This window comes from Phyllostomus discolor, chromosome 3, assembly GCF_004126475.2.
Source record: "Phyllostomus discolor isolate MPI-MPIP mPhyDis1 chromosome 3, mPhyDis1.pri.v3, whole genome shotgun sequence".
NCBI classification, from domain to species: domain Eukaryota; kingdom Metazoa; phylum Chordata; class Mammalia; order Chiroptera; family Phyllostomidae; genus Phyllostomus; species Phyllostomus discolor.
In genome coordinates, this window is record NC_040905.2 from 151,110,586 (window position 1) to 151,129,167 (window position 18,582).

Here is an 18,582-nt window from a genome sequence, read left to right on the forward strand (position 1 = left end):
TGTGTCTGCCTTATTTCCCTTAGCATAATATCCTCCAGGCTCACCAGTGTTGTTGGACACTCCATTTTTTAATCCATTCACCCATCAATAAGCATTTACACTGTTACCATATCTTGGCTACAGTGATTATAGCTACAATGAACATGGAGTACAGATAACTCTTAAATATCGTGATTTCATTTCCTTTACACATAATACCTATAAGTGGGATTAGTGAATCATATGGTAGTTCTATTTCTTTTTTTGCACTTTATAACTTGTTCTTACTTTTCAATTTAAATTGTATTTTAGGGGAGAGTAATGGGGAGAGGGAACAGGGACAACTGTTAACTGAACAACAATAAAAAATAAAAGTTAAAAAATTATACTTCATTGTTTATGCTATTATAGTTGTCCCAATTTTTCTCCCTTTACCCTCTTCTACCTAGCCCCCACCCAACCCCTCAAGCAATCTTCACACCATTGTCCATGTCCATGGGTCATGTATATATATTCTTTGGCTGCTACATTCTCTATGTTGTCCTCTATATCCCCATGACTATTCTGTAACAACCAATTTGTATTTCTAAATCCCTTCACCTTTTTCACCCATCCTCCCAATACCCCTCCCATCTGGCAACCATCAAAATGTTCTCTGCATCTACGATTCAGTTTCTGTTCTACTTTCTTGATTATTTTGTTTTTTAGATTTAATTATTAATAGATAAATATTAATTGCCATTTTTGTTAATATTTTTATTTTCTTCTTTAACATTTAACACTTCATATAATACTGGATTGGTGGTGATGAACTTCTTTCACTTTTACAGGTCTGGGAAGCTCTTTATCTGTCCTCCTATTCTAAATGGCAGCTTTGCTGGGTAGAGTAATCTTGGTTGTAGGTCCTTATTCTTCATCATTTTGAATATTTCTTGCCAGTCCCTTCTAGCCTGCAAAGTTTCTGTTGAGAAATCAGTCTTATGTGAGTTCTCTTGTAGAAAACTACTTTTATCTTGCTTTTAAGATGCTCTCCTTGTCTTTAACCTTTTGCATTTTAATTATGATGTGTCTTGATGTGGGCCTCTTTGGGTTTATCTTGTTTGGGACCCCCCGCACTTCCTGGGCTTGCATATTTATTTCCTTCACCAATTTAGGGAAGTTTTCTTTCATTATTTTTTCAAATAGGTTTTCAATTTCTTGCTCTTTCTCTTCTCCTTTGTGCACCTCCATGATGCAAATGCTTGCACACTTGAAGTTGCCCTAGAGATTCCTTACACTATCTTCATTTTTTTCAATTCTTTTACCTTTATGCTGATCTGATTGGGTGTTTTTTGCTTTCTCATATTCCAAATCTCTGATTTGATTCTATACTTCATCTACTCTACTGTTGATTCCCTATAAATTGTTCTTAATTTGTTAGTGTATCCTTCATTTCTGATTATTTCTTTTTTATAGTCGATGTCCTTTTTATGCTGTTGAAGTTCTCTGAGTTCATTTACTCTTCCCCTAAGTTCAATGAGCATCCTTATAACCAGTGTTTTGAACGCTGCATCCAGTAGATTGCTTGTCTATGTTTTGTTTAGTTTTTTTTCTGGAGTTTTGTTCTGTTCTTTCATCTGGGCCATGTTTCTTTGTCTCCTTATTCAGCAGCCTCCCAGTGTTTGTTTCCATGTATTAGGCAGAGTTTCTATGACTCTCTGGTTTGGTAGAGTGGCCTAATGTAGTAGGTGTCCTGTAGGGTCCAGTAGGGTCCAGTAGCACAGCCTCCCCCATCATCTAAGCTGGGTACTTGAGGTGAGTCGACCATGTAGGCTGTGTACACCCTCTTCCTGTAGTTGAGCCTTAATTGCTGGTGACAGGTCAATGGGAGGGATGTACCTGGCCTATCAGCTGCAAGGACTCACTGTGACCACTGACCACCAACCTCCTACCACCTTGGAGGATCAACTTGCATGGGTCCACTCCACAGAGCAGGACTTACTTCAGCAGGGCTCTCGTACCCACTGAGTCTAGCCCTTGAGTGTGCCGCTTATGGAGGTAGTTGAGTGGTGCTGGTCCAAAATAGTCTGTAGCTATTCACTGGATGCACAGACTCTGGGGCCTCTCAGGAGATATAGGCCAAAGTCATCAGTCACCACCTGCATTCTGCCCTGGGCCACATGGCAAAAGCCACAAAAAGGTCTGCAGATGGCTGCTACTTGTGCAGGTCTTGAAGCTGCCCGAGTAAGGCCAAGGTGTGGACCAAGGCCAGCTGCTGCTAGTGCCAGGCCTGGGGCCACTTAGTGAGAGGCACAGGGCTCACTGAGGCCAGATGCTGCTTGTTTTGAGAGAATTTAGGAAAATCTGAAGCATGAGCCAAGACAAGTCATTCATATGGAAAAGCCACTAGAAACAGCTCGGGTGGGCCTGAAAGTTGGATGTGGCAGAACAAACTGTGTGAGCAGGTGTATGGAGTTTCAGATACAGCACTTGCCTTCTGGCTCTGTGGGTGTAGGGCTCATCAAAAAAAATAACCTCTACCAGCACTTCTGTTGGGGAGAGAGCTGCTCCCCAGTTCTTGCCCTGATGCCAGACACTTCAGTTCCTCCCCATTATGTCTCAAGTGCCTTTCAAGCTGCTGCCCCAGCACTGGATCTCAGAGGGAGTAAGTCCAACTAAGTCTATCACAGGCCCTTTAAGAGGAATTTCCTGGGTCTCTAGAAGTATCTATCTTCCACAGACTCTATGCCCCCTGGTTTTTACAGCCAGAAGTTAGGCTTACCTTACTGGCACTGGAACCCCAGGCTGGGGGGCCTAGTGTGGGGCTGGGACCCCTTGCTCCCAATATATCTCTCCCAGTTTCTAACTGCCACACATGGGTGTGGAACCAGCCCATTTCATACTTCTACCTCTCCTACTGGTCTTAATGTGGTTTCTTTTAATTCCATAGTTGTAGGACTACATTCAACTTGATTTCTGGCATTTCTGAATAATGGTTATTCTGAGTTTAGTTGTAATTTTGATGTAGTTGTGTGAGGAGGCAAGCCACGTTTACCTACACCACCATCTTGCCATAGTAACTTTCTGGTAGTTCTATTTCTAACTTCTTGAGGACTCTCCATAGTTTCCATAATGTCTGTACCATTTTAAATTCCCACCAACAGTGTTCAAAGGCTCCAATTTCTCCATGTCCTTACCAACACTTCTTTTTTGCTGAAGAAGTTCTATTTTTTATTATAAAAACTAGCCATCCTGTCAGGTATTGGATGATACCTAATGGTACTTGCGAAGTAAATTTTCCCCATTATTAGTGATGATGAGCATATTTTTTAATATGTTGGCCATCTATCTGTATGTCTTCTTTAGAGAAATGTCTATTCAAGTCCTTTGTTCATTTGTAAATCAAGTAATGTGTTATTTTGCTGTTGAACTGTATGTGTTCCTTATATATTTTGGATATTAATCTATTATCAGATATATGGTCTGCAAATGTTTTCTCCCATTCTGTAAACAACCTTTTGATTCATTTCCCTTTGCTGCACAGAAGCTTTTTATTTTGAAGTAATCCCATGTGTCTATTTTTGCATTTGTTGTTTGTACTTTCACCATTAAGTACGATTTGTTAGTTGTGGGTTTTTCATAGATGGTCGTTATGATACTGAGGTAAATTCCAGCTATCCTAGTTGGTTGATATATGTTATCAAGAAAGTGTAGAATTTTGTCAAATTCTTTTTCTGCATCAATTGTGTTTTTGTGGTGCATCACATTTATTTATTTGCCTATGTTGAACCATGCTAGCATTTCAGAGATAAATCCAACTTGATCATGGTGTATTATCCTATTAAAGTGTGCTGAAATCAGGTTACAGGTGGTTTGTTGAGTATTTTTCCATCTACGTACATCAGGAATATTGGTCTGAAGTTTTCTTATAGTGCTTTCCTGGCATTAATATCAAAGTAATGCCAACCTCATAAAATGAATTTAGATCTGTTTCCTCATATTCAAATTTTGGGGAGAATTTTAAGTGTTAGTATATCACTAGTGAAGCCATGCACTCCTGCAATTTTCTTTGTTGAGAGGCTTTTTATCACTGATCCAATCTCTTACTTCATTACAGGTTTTTCAGATCTTCTAATTCTCTATGATTCACTCTCAGTATGTTGTCTCTTTCTAGGTATTTATACATTTCTTCTAGGTTGTCAAATTTGTTAGTATATATATCTTCATAGTACTTTCTCCTGGAAATGTTCCATAGACATGAGAAGAATAAATATTCTGCTGCTGTTTGATGGAATATTGCTGTCAAAGTGCTGTCAAAGTCCACAGTTTCTTTATTGATGTTCTATCTAGATATCCTAACCATTTTTATTTTAATGTTTTACTGTTCATACTATTATGTTGTTGCAATTTTCCCCCTTAACCCTCCTCCACTGAGCCCACCCCCCATTTCCATAGTCAATGCCCACACTGCTGTCCATGTCCACTGATCCTACATATTGGGCCATTGTTGAAAGTAGGGTATTAAAGACTCCTATTATTATATTGCTCTCTCTATATTTTTTTCATATCTGTCAATGTATTGCTTATATATTTAGGTGATCAGTTGTTAAAGGCATATATTGTTATTATTACCATATCTTCCTGATGAACGGATTCATCACATAATGACCTTGTCTCTTGTGACAATTTTGACAAAGTCTATTTGGTCTGATATAGGTTTATTCATTCAGCAATTCTAGGTCTTTTGATCGGAGAGCTTAATGTACTTGCATTTAAAGTAACTGCTGATAAGTAAGGATATATTATATTATTGCCATTTTTTAAAAAAACTGTTTTCTGTTTTTCTTATAATTCTTTGTCCCTCTTTTCTTCTCTTGCTACCTTTCTTTGTAATTGTTGACTTTTTGTAGTAATATGGTTTAATTCCTTTCTCTTCTTCTTTTGTCTATTTCTATACACATTTTCTTTGTGATTACCAGGAATCAGACATAAAACATCTTAAGTGATAACAATGTATCATAAGCTTATTAACAACTTAAATCACATACAAAAACTGCATTTACTTCTCATTCACACTATGTGTTACTGATGTCACATTATGTTTTTTAATATTGTATATCTGTAAACACATTTTTGCAGTTATAGTTTTAAGACTTTTGTCTTTTAACATACACCAGATTAGGTGACTTATACACCACCAATACAGTATTACAATATTTTCTATTTGTCCATATATTTACCTTAGCACTGAATTTTATACTATTATATGTTTTCATGTTGCTTTTTAGCAGCCTTTATATTCAACTTGAAGAACTTTCTTTAGCATTTCTTTTTTAAGATTTTTTTTTCTATTGGAGAGATGAGAAGGGAGAAAAAGAGGGAGAGAAACACTGATCAGTTGCCTCTTGCATGCCCGCAACTAGGGACCTGGCCCACAACCCAGGCATGTGACCTGACTAGGAATCAAACCGGCAACATTTTGGTTTTTGGGACAATGCCCAACCCACTGAGCCACACCAGACAAAGCTCCTCTAGTATTTCTTGTAAGGCAGTTCTAGTGGTGATGAATTTCTCTTAGCTTTTTGATATAAAGACATGAGAAAGTCTTTATATCTTCTTCACTTTTGAAGGCTAGTTTTACAGGTATAGTAATCTAGGTTGGCAGGTGTTTTCCTTTCAGAATTTTGAATATATCACCCCACTGCCTATAAGCTTGTAAGGTTTATGCTTAGAAAACTAATAAGAGTCTTATGGGGACTCTCTTGTATATAACTAGTCACTTTCCTCTTGCTGCTTTCAAAATTCTCTCTTTAACTTTGAGTTTTGACAATTTCATTATACTTTTTCTCTGTGTAGAATTCTGTAGATTTATTCTATTTAGAGTCCTTTAAACTTCAACAATTTGGATGTTGATTTACCTGCCCAGTTTGGGAAGTTTTAAACCATGATTTCTTTAAATTTTCTGCACCTTTCTCTCTTTCTTTCCCTTCTAGGATTCCTCTCATGTATATTAGTCATTAATGTTGCCCCTTAAACTTTATTTGCTCTTTTTCATTCTTTATTATTTTGGCTCTGCTCACTAAATAATTCCAAATGGCTTGTCTTCAAATTGGCTTATTCTTTCATCTGCTTAATAAAACCTGCTATTGAACCTCTCTACTAAGTTTTCCAGTTATTCTATTTTTCAGCTCTGAGATGTGTTTAGTTTTATTTACAGTCTCTCTTTGTTGATAGGTTCTTTATGTACTTTTTTTTCCTGATTTCCTTTACTTGGTTATCTATGTTATCTTGTAACTCAGTGATCTTAAGGATAACTATTTGGAATTGTCAGGCAATTCAGAAATATCCATTTATTTAGGGTAGGTTACTACAAATTTATTTTGTTCCTTTAATTTTTATTTTTTGTTTAATGTTTACCTGATTCTTCATGTTCCTTATAACTTTGTGTTGATGTCTGTACATTTGAAAAGTATCCACCTCTCTCAGGCTTTATGAATTGGCTTTGAGAGGAAAAGACCTTCATCAATAAGCCCTGCTAGAGATTCTGGGAGCCTCTCAAACAACAAACAACCAACAACTTTTCCTTTGTTTTTAGTTGCCCCCATCAAGGTATGCCAGTTTCATTAGCACTCCTGGTGAGGTTAGACAGAAACTGGCCCCTCCCGCAGCACAATGAAAGGCCAAGACTTTGAAGAGATGCTTCATTAGTCTCCTGGCTTTCTGGTAGAGAAGCCCCAGTTTCTGTGCCTACTCCCAAACCCACAGGCTTGAGGCAACAACAAGCTGCTGCCCCTCTTCCTTTGTTCTTAGCTACCACAGGCATTTGAAATATACAGGTTCTACTGGCACTCAGAGATGAGACAGAGTCTAACCCCTCAGCAAGTATACCAAAGGTCATGGATGTTACATGGACTTTCCCTACCTCTTTGCCATCTCTACCTACCCCAAGGAAAAAGTCATGGGCTCAGAAAACCTCTTGGTGCTAAGCTTCACCTACTTGGGGAGGGGCTGATGCAGGTAAAGTACAATTTCTCCTAAACTGTTTTAGTACACTGTTCTTAGTTTTGTGCTCATCTTGTACTGCAACTTAATTCATAATCTAGACTTCTCATGAAGATATGTTGGTCTATATATAAAGTCAGTGTTTCTGTGGGGGAACAAGGGCTAGGGCTTTGTATTCTACCATCTAGATGTTACTTCTCCTTTATGTTATTTCTTGAATTTTGAATTTATGACATAATTTTTTACTTCTTACCCATCTCCTTCCAAGACATATCCTTTGAATCCAATGCTCATGGTAACAGATTTGGATATATTTTATTTTGTGTGTGATAGGGCTAGTATCCCTTTCTATCTGAACTTTGCTACTTGCTATCCAAAATACAAGAACCAAATAAATTTCAATAACTCAATATATCTCATTATCCAAGCTGCTACTATCTGTACTCATGAAGTGAATATTTAGACAGCAAGAAATGTATACAATTTTTCTAGTGTCTCCTTGCCTCCCATCACACCAAAGTGTTCCTCATCACTCAGTGATAAGGGTTATTCTCCAAGAGTCAAACATTTGTACCCTTGCCAAACTGCTTTATATTGCTTTTTATTTGTAAAGTAAAGATGACCGTGGAGTACCTGCACACTCACCAGGAATCCCCATTCTACCATTTTTCCAAAACAGTCTAACATCTCTGGGAAAGGGAGATATGCAGACTGATCCTTAGTTATCTTACTTTTTGGTTCCATCAATACTAATCATTTAGATTACTAATCATACATAATAATTATTGTTCACAACTGCGTATATAGTGTATTATGATTGGATTTCCTTTCATATGTAAATTGTTTCTTCTAGAGTTAATAAATGTCACTTAGTATTCAATGACTAAATTAATGTCACTGTTAATACATACGGGGGGACCCAAAGCAAAGGAATTTATTTATAAAAAATTGTGTATTTATTCTTACATGTTTAAACTTCAGTCACCTTCAAGGCACTCTCCATTTGATGCAATACACCTATCAAGACATTTTTCCACTGCTCAAAACAGTTTGTGAGCTCATCCATTGTGATGCTTTTTAATGTTTCTACCATTTTTTGTTTCACCTCTTCCACACTGGCAAAACATTTTCCTTTGAGGGCTTTTTCATCCAGGGGAAAAAAAAAGTTGCTCAGATTAAGATAAGGTGAATAGAGAAGGTGGGGCATGGAAGTCACGCTTTTTTTGGTCAAAAACTACTGAACACTCAGTGCAATGTGGGCAGGTGCACTTGTAAATCATCCATCATGAAATGGGCAAACATGTTGAAAGAGTCTTCAAAAAAATTCACTGAAGCCAAAAGTAGTCTCTCGCAACAATGCCAGATTGCACAAGGATACAGACGGATTCTTAGAACACTAACCTAGTGGCAAAAGCCTGTACTACAAGGGGACTGCCCTCCAGGATATAAATCTTGGTGTTCTGGGATTCCTCCTTGCATATGGCATCTCACTGGAGAATTTTTCAATTATTACCAACTGTTAAAGACAAGCAAAAAACAATTCTTCCTCACTTGCTAGTGCCCCTCTAAATGTATTTGGTACATTTTTCCTTTCACATTCTATCAAGCCTTTAATAGCCTTATCCTCATTACTTACTTCTACCATTAAATATAGCGCCACCAAGAGAAAGAGAAACTTACGCTGAACTCTAGGGCTCTTGAACTGTATGGGGATCTCAAGGAAAATCAGTATAAACCCCTCCTCTAATCTCTGATGTAAAAGGTAACATGCAGTAACTGAGGAAATGAAAAACAGGACATTGAAAAGGATTTTTAAGAAGTGGACTCTCTGGAATGGCAAATTTTAAAGGAATTAGGCTCACATTCTCCTCATGTTCAATATAACATCGCCCTTAAAATCTTACAAGACAGTGATGATTTAGTGGTTGTGTTAATTAATGAGATGAAGAGAAATCCTAAAACTCTTCTTCCTTCTTTAAAGAAAAGTAAAAATTGTATCACCTTATTTGCTCAGATTTTTATTTACTTATCACTAACTTCGGCATTCCCAAAGAGAACTGCAAAAACTTTTTCATATTAGTAGTCTGTATCAGTGAGCCTATATGGTCAAAGCATTTCAACCTGAAAATGCATGCTCCTTGAAGTCTGAGAAATTTTTTGAATTATATCTTTAATAATGTCCATTTCTCTATTCTCTACTTCTAAAATTCCTAGTAATCACTATTAGACCACCTAGATTGATTGTCAAAAGTGTTTTTTTTTTCTTTTTGTTTCTATTTACAACTTCTTTGTCCCTATTTTTGGAAGACTTTACTTTCCCCCTCTCTAGTTACTTCCTTACTTTAATAATCATATTTAATTTCCATATACTTTTTCTAATCCTTTCCTTCCTGGTCATGTTTCATACATAAAAAACCTCTTACCTACTTTAAGATATTTATCATAGGAGTTTTCTTTGTTTCCTTCTGCATGGCCTCTCTCCTCTAAGGTCCATTTTTCTGTTACTATTCACTATCCTTAGCTTCTTAAATTATAAATATGCTTATTTATTCTTATGTTCAAGACAGTAGTTTCCACTCCCTTGTATTTTGATATCATTCACTTGCTTATGCATTCATTCATTTACTCAGTGCCTTTGTGCACTAAATGAAGGAGAGTGTTAAGCACTATGGAAAACATGTATAATATGGCCTTTATCCTTATAATTGTTCAATAGGAAAGGCAAACTCCTGACACATATAAATAATTATAATGAAATATTCATATTGTTAAACCAGTATTCAAGAAGCTATAGACCCACATGAGCATAAGAGGTCTCCATACAATTTGCATGTTGATATTTAATAACAAAAAGACAATTAATATCAACTTAAATATGCTTTACCTTGCTCTGACTGCAAGAATAATACAGAAAGTGGGGGAAGGGTATACTTATCATGATAATAAAACAAATGCATTATTATCTCAAGATACTACACAAACCAGAAATCTACATAATAATCTAGATAACATTCTCTGGCCTAATAAAAAATCAATAATCACTGTGAGAAGTCATTCAATCCATTGAAACCAAAATGAGGAGAGCTTTACCCCACATGATTAGAAATGTCTGTGGCTATAACACATCTTTAGTAATCCAAAGTAAGGCTGAACAATTCAAGTACCTAATGTATTGATATTCTATGAAACTCCATATTACTGTTTTTCAATGTTTATCATTCCTTTCTACTAAAGTTGCAATGTTTCCTATGCATTCAAAGATAAAATATAGTGGTTGTACTTTTATGACATTAATAACATTCTGAACTGAGAATTTATATATAACAGCAAGGAAAAACTATATGCAGGACTAATAAACAAATAATATATCCAAAATGTGTTTTGGAGGGATCAAAAATGGCTGAAGTAGGTAAAAGTTACACTTATCTCCTCCCAGTTCCAAACTGGAATTACAACTAAATTATAGAACAATCAACCTGAATAACCAACTAAAAACTAGGTGAACAGAAGTCTTCTAACCAAGGATTTATAAAACAATCCACATCAAGACTGGCAGGAAGGGCAGAGACATGAAAAGGGCTGGTGCTGCACCCAGGTGCAGTGGTTGAGAATCCAGCAGGATCTTAGCTGCAAAGGTCCTCCCAGAGGAGCACAGGGTCTCAAGTACATGTCAAGCTCCCAAGATGGAGCAACAGAGCCAAGTGAGGAGCCAACATAACATTTGGCTATAAATGTCAGTGGGAATTTTGTCCACCAAGGAGAGACAGGAGTCTTCTAGAAACCCAAGTACTCTCTTAAAGAATCAGTGCACAAAATCTTCTTGGCCATTCATCCCGGGCTCTAGCAGGAGGGAAGATCAGAGTGGAGTAGAATCATAGGAGGACAGACTAGGTTGTTGGCTCCAGGCAGAGAACTGAAGGGCCAGTCACTGGCACCCCTGTACTATGTTCTTCTCCCACACTGCCCATGGACACCATCTTTCCTAGGTCAAGCACTCCCCTCCATTCTGCATCAGCCTGGAAGAATGTATTAGCCCCATCTTCCTGATTCCTGTCATGCTGCCCTATTGAGCTCATGCTCTGCAGAGGGGTCAGCTGCCTGGATCTGTGGTGTAGATATTCTTGGAGGGTTCTTGAGGGCAAACTCAGGGGTTGTCAGGGAATGGGTTGTGTGTCTCTCAGGCAGGGACCAATTTCCCTCCCCCAACCACATGCCAGAGAAGTGACAGCCTCCCATGGGAGATCCACTAGTCTCACCCTCCTGACTCCTGGTGGCCCTTCTCTACCAAGGTCACACTCTGCAATATTGTCATCTGGCTAAGGCCAGCCTGGGCCCATTATGCAGACTCTTGGAAAACTCTCTAGGAGGTCTACACTGATTCAGGGAGAGTTCTATGGCTCTAGGACAGGGGGGACATTTTATTCTTACCCACCCAACATGTACCACAATTCCTGTGCAAATACCTCCATTCATACAGCCAAATCTTGGCCTATTTGGGCCTGATAAACTCTACTGGCCTTACCCTGATTACTTCCTAAAACCATACACCACCACAAAACCACTGTAGGTACCCAGCAAGTGGCAGCTGGCCTTAGACTTTTACTGAGTGGCCTCAGACTCAGCACTGGCACCAAATCTGAATCTGTATCAGTCTGGTGAACACCACTTGCCCCTACCTGGTAACTCATGAGAACTTACCTCACACCACTGGTGTTCCACCAGAGACTCTTTTAGTGACTGAGCCTAACAGGCAGTCAGCAGGTAGAAGCAAGCAGAGACAGATCTTGTGGTGCCTTTGGCCTTTTGCTGATCTGCCCATGGGCTTGGTGCTGGTAAAAACTGACAATGGTGCACAGTTTGGCCCCTCCCATGTACACACAGGCCCAACAGAGGCTGCCACATTTATTCCTCCAAACAGGTTGTCCATGGCCAGACACAAGCAGTACCTGACATTGACCTATATCAGAGTTCTGCCCAAGAGGCCCCAGAACCACTACACTCAGTGGCAGGATTCGGACTATATCAAAGCACAACCCAATTAGTTCCACAAGTGGTACATCCAAAGAGAGACCTAAGCAGGCACCAGACTCTGCTGGAGCAAATTTCATTTTATGGATTTAGCCCCTCCACAGCAGCTCATACAGTGTGGTCAGGGTCGATCCTCAGAGTCAGCCAGCCAGAGGAGCAATCTCACCCACAGACAGACCAACAGCAATCAAGACTCAACTACAACAGGAGAGTTCGCATAACCCACACAAAGAATATTCCTGGAGCACCTACCTCAGGTGATCAGGGAGACTGCATCACTGAGCCCCACAAGACACCTACTACAGAAGCCCACCATAACAAGACTAGGAGCCATAGCAGATCTACCTAATAAACAGAAACAAATACAGAGAGGAAGCCAAAATGAGGAGACAAAGAAACATGCCCCAAATGAAAGAACAGGAGAAAGCCACAGAAAAAGAACTAAATGAAATGGAGGCAAGCAATCTATGACATGTAGAGTTCCGAACAATGGTTATAAGGGACACTAAAGGAACTTAAGGGAAGAATGTATAAACTCAGTGAGAACTTAAAGAAATAGTAACATATAAAAGGACACAACAACAATAAAGAAGAACTAGTCAGAAATGAAGAATATCGGAAATGAATACAATAGGAGGAATCAACAGCAGACTACGTGAAACAGATGACCAAATTAGTGGTTTGGAATAAAAGGGAGGAGAAAACACCCAATTAGAGCAGCAAAAAGAAAAATATAACTTTTAAAAATGAAGACAGTTTAAGGGACCTCTGGGACAACATGAAACGTAACAACATCTGCATCATAAGGGTACCAGAAAGAGAAGAGAGCAAGGGATTAAGAACCTATTTGAAGAAATAATAAATGGAAACTTCCCTAATGTGGTAAAGGAAACAGATGCAAAAGCCTAGTAAGTACACAGAGTCCCAAACGAGATGAACCAAAAATAGGCCCACAACAAGACATATCACGATTAAAATGGCAAAGGTTAAAGACAAAGAGAGAATCTTAAAAGCAGCGAGGGAAAAGACAGTTAATTTTACTTACAAGAGAGCTCCCATAAGACTGACAGCTTTCTTAACAGAAACATTTCAGGCCAGACAGGATTGGCATGAAATATTCAAAGTGATGAAAACCAAGAACCTACACCCAATACTACTCTACCCAGCAAGGCTATCATTTAAAATTAAAGGAGAAATAAAGAGCTTCCCAGATAAGAAAAAGCTAAAGGAGTTCACTACAAAAACATCAGTTTTACAAGAAATGTTAAAGGGACTTCTTTAAGAAGAATAAAGAAAAAAAGAGGAACATACTTATAAAGAATAAAATGGCAATAAATAGGTACCTATCAATAACCATTTTAAATGTAAATAGCTTAAATGCTCCACTCAAATTACACAGAGTAGCTGAATGGATAAGAAAATAAATAACACTTCCAGCCAAGATGGAGGCATAGGTAGACACTGTGCTTCCTCCCACAACCGAAAGAAAGACAACAATTAAAAAAAAAAAAAAAAAAACAGAACTGACAGAAAATCGAACTCTAGGGAAGTCCCACAACCAAGGAGTTGAAGAAAAACATTCATACAGACTGGCAGGAGGGGAGGAGTGGGGCAGCTAGGGTGGAGAGGACTTGTGGCAAGGTGGTGGCTAGTGGACCACGCGAGGCAGCTGATTGTGGAACAGGCACAGCCCGCAAGGCTGCAGCTGATGAGCAAGGTGGCAGCTGGCGGACAAGTGGTATCATATTCATGCACAGATAAACCAGGCACAACTGGGGAGTGGGACAGACTGCACAACCCAGGGTCCCAGCACAGGGAAATAAAGCCTCAAAACACCAATTGAAAACACCTATGGGGATTAAGGTGCCAGGAGAGACTCCCAGCCTCACAGGAGAGTTCATTGGAGAGACCCACAGGGTCCTAGATCATACACAGGCCCACCCACACGGGAATCAGCACCACAAAGACCCAGTTTGCTTGGGGGAAGTGGCAGAAGGGACTCAAATCCAACAGAGAGTGGAGCAAGTGCCGTTGTTTCCTCTCCAACCCCTCCCTCACATGCAGCATCACCACCCTGTGACATGGGTTGCCCCGCCCTGGTGAACATCTAAAGCTCCACCCCTCATACATAACAGGTGCATCAAAACAAAAAAAAAAGGTCCAAACAAAAGAACACATCAAAGCTTCAGAAAAAAAAAACAACTAAGTGATGAAGACATAGCCAACCTATCAGATGCACAGTTCAAAGCACTGGTGATCAGGATGCTCACAGAATTGGTTGACTTTGGTCACAAATTAGATGAAAAAATGAGGGCTATGCTACGTGAAATAAAGGAAAATGCACAGGGAACCAATAGTGATGGGAAGAAAACTGGGTCTCAAATCAATGGAGTGGACCAGAAGGAAGAAAGAAATATCCAATCAGAAAGGAATGAAGAAACAAGAATTCAAAAAAAATGAGGAGAGGCTTAGGAACTTCCAGGACATCTTTAAACATTCCAACATCTGAATTATAGGGGTACAAGAAGGGGAAGAGAAAGAGCAACAAGTGGAAACGTTATTTGAACAAATAACAAAGGAGAATTTCCCCAATCTGGCAAAGGAAATAGACTTCCAGGAAGTCCAGGAAGCTCACAGAGTTCCAAAGAAGTTGGACCCAAGGAGGAACACACCAAGGCACATCATAATCACATTACCCATGATTAAAATGAAGGAGAGAATCCTAGAAGCAGCAAGAGATAAGGAGACAGTTACCTACAAAGGAATTCCCATCAGACTGTCAGCTGATTTCTCAAGGGAGACCTTGCAGGCAAGAAGGGGCTGGAAAGACGTATTCCAAGTCATGGAAGGCAAGGACCTACATCCCAGACTACTGTATCCAGCAAAGCTTTCATTTAGAATGGAAGGGCAGATAAAGTCCTTCTCAGATGAGGTCAAATTAAAGGAGTTCATCATCACCAAGCCCTTATTATATGAAATGTTAAAGGGACTTCTCTAAGAAAAAGAAGATAAAAAATATGAACAGTAAAATGACAGCAAACTCACAATTATTAACAACCACACCTAAAACAAAACCAAAACCAAACCAAGCAAACAACTAGAACAGAACAGAACCACAGAAAGGGAGATCACATGGAACATTATCAGCAGGGGAGTGGGAGGAGGAGAGAGAGGGAAAAGGTACAGAGAGAATAAGTAGCATAGATGGTAGGTAGAAAATAGACAGGGGGAGGTTAAAAATATTATGGGAAATGTAGAAGCTAAACAACTTATAATACATGGACATGAACTAAAGGGGGGGAATGTGGGTGGGAAAGGGTGTGTAAAAGAGAGGGTAATGAAGGGGGGAAAATGGGACAACCATAATAGCATAATCAATAGAATATATTAAAAAATCATAGGTACATATGTGATATATACCTATGTTTAAGTTTACTATCCTTGATTATTGTAAACTCTTAAAATAGTGCAATCAGTTTCTCCTCAAGTTGCTTGTATTCTAATTCATTTTCTTCCTTTTGATAATCAGAATTAAGTCTTTTGTTGAAGTACCCTTGTAACTTCCTCAGTCATCCTTGAGATAAGATGTGACCACAGTCTATCTACTCTGTTTTTTAGCAGATGAGGTTTGGAAGTCTTTTTAAAATAAGCTTTCCAGGTAATTCTGCTGTAGTTCATAAATCACACTATGAGACATTGGAATTTGAGTTGACTGTTGAAATTAGAAACTTACAAGTGGCATTTATAATTTTATCATTATGTAAATATATCAAAATTATTTTATTGTTGTTCAAGTACAGTTGTCTGCATTTACCCCACACCACTCCCCCCCCACACCCCAGTCATCCCCACCTCCCTCCCTTGCTTCCATCCCCATTTGGTTTTGTCCATGTGTCCTTTACAGTTGTTCTTGAAAACCCTTCCCCTCTTTCCCCATTATCCCCTCCCACCTCCCCTCTGGTTACTGTCAGTTTGTTCTTAATGTCAATGTCTCTGGTTATATTTTGCTTGCTTTGTTTTGTTAATTAGTTTCCAGTTACAGATGAAATCATGTGGTATTTGTCCCTCACTGTCTGGCTTATTTCACTTAGCATAATTATGTAAATATTTCTTAAACAACCCTGTAGTATGTTTGGACCTGTTGATAAGGGACAGTGTTGTGTCATTCAGTCTACATCTGTCAAAGAAGAATACTCTCATTATCAAATAAACTATCTTTTTGTATATCTATTAATTGCCCAAAGTATGCCACACTTAAGTCTGTGTAATACAGGGTCCAGCAGAAGTAACACCTGCTTGAGTGTGGTTGGTAGGGTAATAATATGGGTGTAATAATTTATAGTTTTAATTTGAACATTTCACCTAAAATGTCATATGGTGTTCTTGAGTGAGATATTGTTATATTACAGAATTACATGCTTATGATTTTGTAGTAAAAGATTTTGTAGTAAAAAGGGTGAATTATTTGTGCCAGACCCTGTATTTGTGTCTTGGTCTTCCTTGAAAATATTTTTTACCACTGAAATTTCTAATATTCCTTTTCTTCTGCATTTTTTTTTAGTCATAAAGAATGTCTGTGTTCAGACCTTGGTATAATGGTTGAAGGCATTCTTCCCTAGGCCATGTGGCTTATGATTTCGGACCAGTTGCTTTCTAAATCTACTGATAACTGTCATCAGGCAAGTGGTTTTGAAAGTTGTCTTCAGCCATTTGCTGTAGGCAAATGCTGCAGTTAGCTATTCTGAATGTGGATGAGTGGGAAGCCCAACTTTCTGGTAAATGGTTCCTTATATTAGTCATCTTGATTCCTGGGTGCTTCTGCTGTCTGGGTGCTTCTGCTCTCTTCTTACTGTTACTAACTGGGTACTTAGAGCCTCTCTGAGTTTCTTTCAAAATTAACAGCTTCCTTTTCCACTATAGACACTATTTAGGTTTTGGATTATGATTTCTCTTCTCTGGGTCTGTCTCTGAGCCCATTCTTTTGTTTTTTAGATGTTTGCTAAATTTAAGGTTCATTTGAACCCCCTTTCCTGTTATACACACTCATAGGAATTTATTCAAGGCATTGTTATTGTGGATGTCATTGTTATGTTGTCAGTTCATCCTCTTCAAGAGAAAGTATAGTAGTTTTAGGTGTTACAATGTGTTCAATTATTGTGATGTACCATATTTATATTTAACCAGTGTCTTCCTATTATACATTAAGGTTATTTTATTTTTAAAAAATGTAGAATGATGCTGTGATGAATGGCCTAGTGAATAAAGCTTTGCCTGCATCATGGGTGCTACTGACATAGTGGACGAAGGCTGGGATTGCTAAACATCCTGAAATGATAGGATAATCCTGCTCAATTAAAGAATTATACTGCTCCAAATGCCATTAGTACTGTGTTGAGAAATTCTGCCCTTACTCATAGTTTATTTTTCAGACCTCTTGTACTTTATTGTATGTCCTTGTGTTTTGGTGAGATATCTTTATGTATGTTTGTATGTGTGTGTTTTACTTTTTGTTGAAGCAAATTTTAATTAGTTGCAAAGGCAGAGAAAATGCATTAATGAATTCCCATGTTTTAAAAATTAGCAACATATGACTAGTCTTGTTTCATCTATATTCTTCTCTTCCCTTCTGCTCCTCTGTTCCCTCTGCCACCAATGGATTATTTTGAAGCAAATCTAAGACATGTTATTTTACCCAGTTACATTAGTGTTTAGAGTCAATTAGTGTTATTCACAGCAGTTATTTTCTATAAAGTCATTGCGAACACCAGTTTAGCAAACACTTAACAATTGCTCATGTGTTAAATAAAACATTAGGTTCTTCTGAGATTCTGGTCACAGCATTTTTGTTAACTGATTAACGTATTACTTTTTTGTGTGTTTATATTTAAAGGTATCTTATCCAACTGAACATATTGTTGATTCATTTCTATTGACCATTTCTATTGGTCAATAGCATTATAACTGACGCCTGAACAAAGCATTCTTGCACTAAGGAACATGAGAAAGAGAAAGTACTTCAGTACTATGCTTGGTTTAGAAAGTTCCTTCTGTTCCTAGTTTAAGTGTTTTTATTATAAAAGGTTGTTTAATTTTGTTAATTATATTTTCTGTGTCTGTTAAGATGATCTTGTGATTTTTGTTTTCTAGTCTGTTGATATGATATGCCACATTAATTGACATTTTTAGATGTTAAACCAACCTTGCATTCCTGGGATAAATCCTACTTGGTCATGATGTATAATTCTCTTAATATGTTGCTGGATTTGTTTTGTTAATATTTTGGTGAGAATTTTTAACTCTCTTTAAAGAGGAATTAGTCTGTAGTTTTTTTCTTTGTGATGCCTTTTTTTTTAGTCAGGGTTTATATTTGCCTTATAATATGGGTTGAAAAGTATTCACTTCTATATTTTGGAAGAATAACAGTGTTTGAAGTATTGGTATTAATTCTTTTTTAAGTATTTGGTAGAATTCAGTGGTGAACTCATTCAGTCCTGGGCTTTCTTTGTAGGAATTTGTTTTATTATTAATTGAAATCACTTGTTGATTCAGGTTTTCTATTTTCTCTTGAGTCAGTTGTGTCTTTGTAGAAAGTTG

General features: G+C 38.0%; 1 protein-coding gene and 1 long non-coding RNA gene across 2 annotated transcripts in view; both read right to left on the reverse strand.

Moving 5' to 3' along the window:
* CNTLN (centlein) overlaps positions 1-18,582 on the reverse strand; it is a 307,559-nt gene that overhangs the window by 271,007 nt on the left and 17,970 nt on the right.
* Positions 1,451-18,179, reverse strand: LOC118499658. The gene is made up of 3 exons (XR_004902164.1): positions 18,167-18,179; positions 15,841-15,844; positions 1,451-1,547 (listed from the first exon to the last, which is right to left on the reverse strand). It is a non-coding gene; the product is annotated as an uncharacterized LOC118499658 (long non-coding RNA).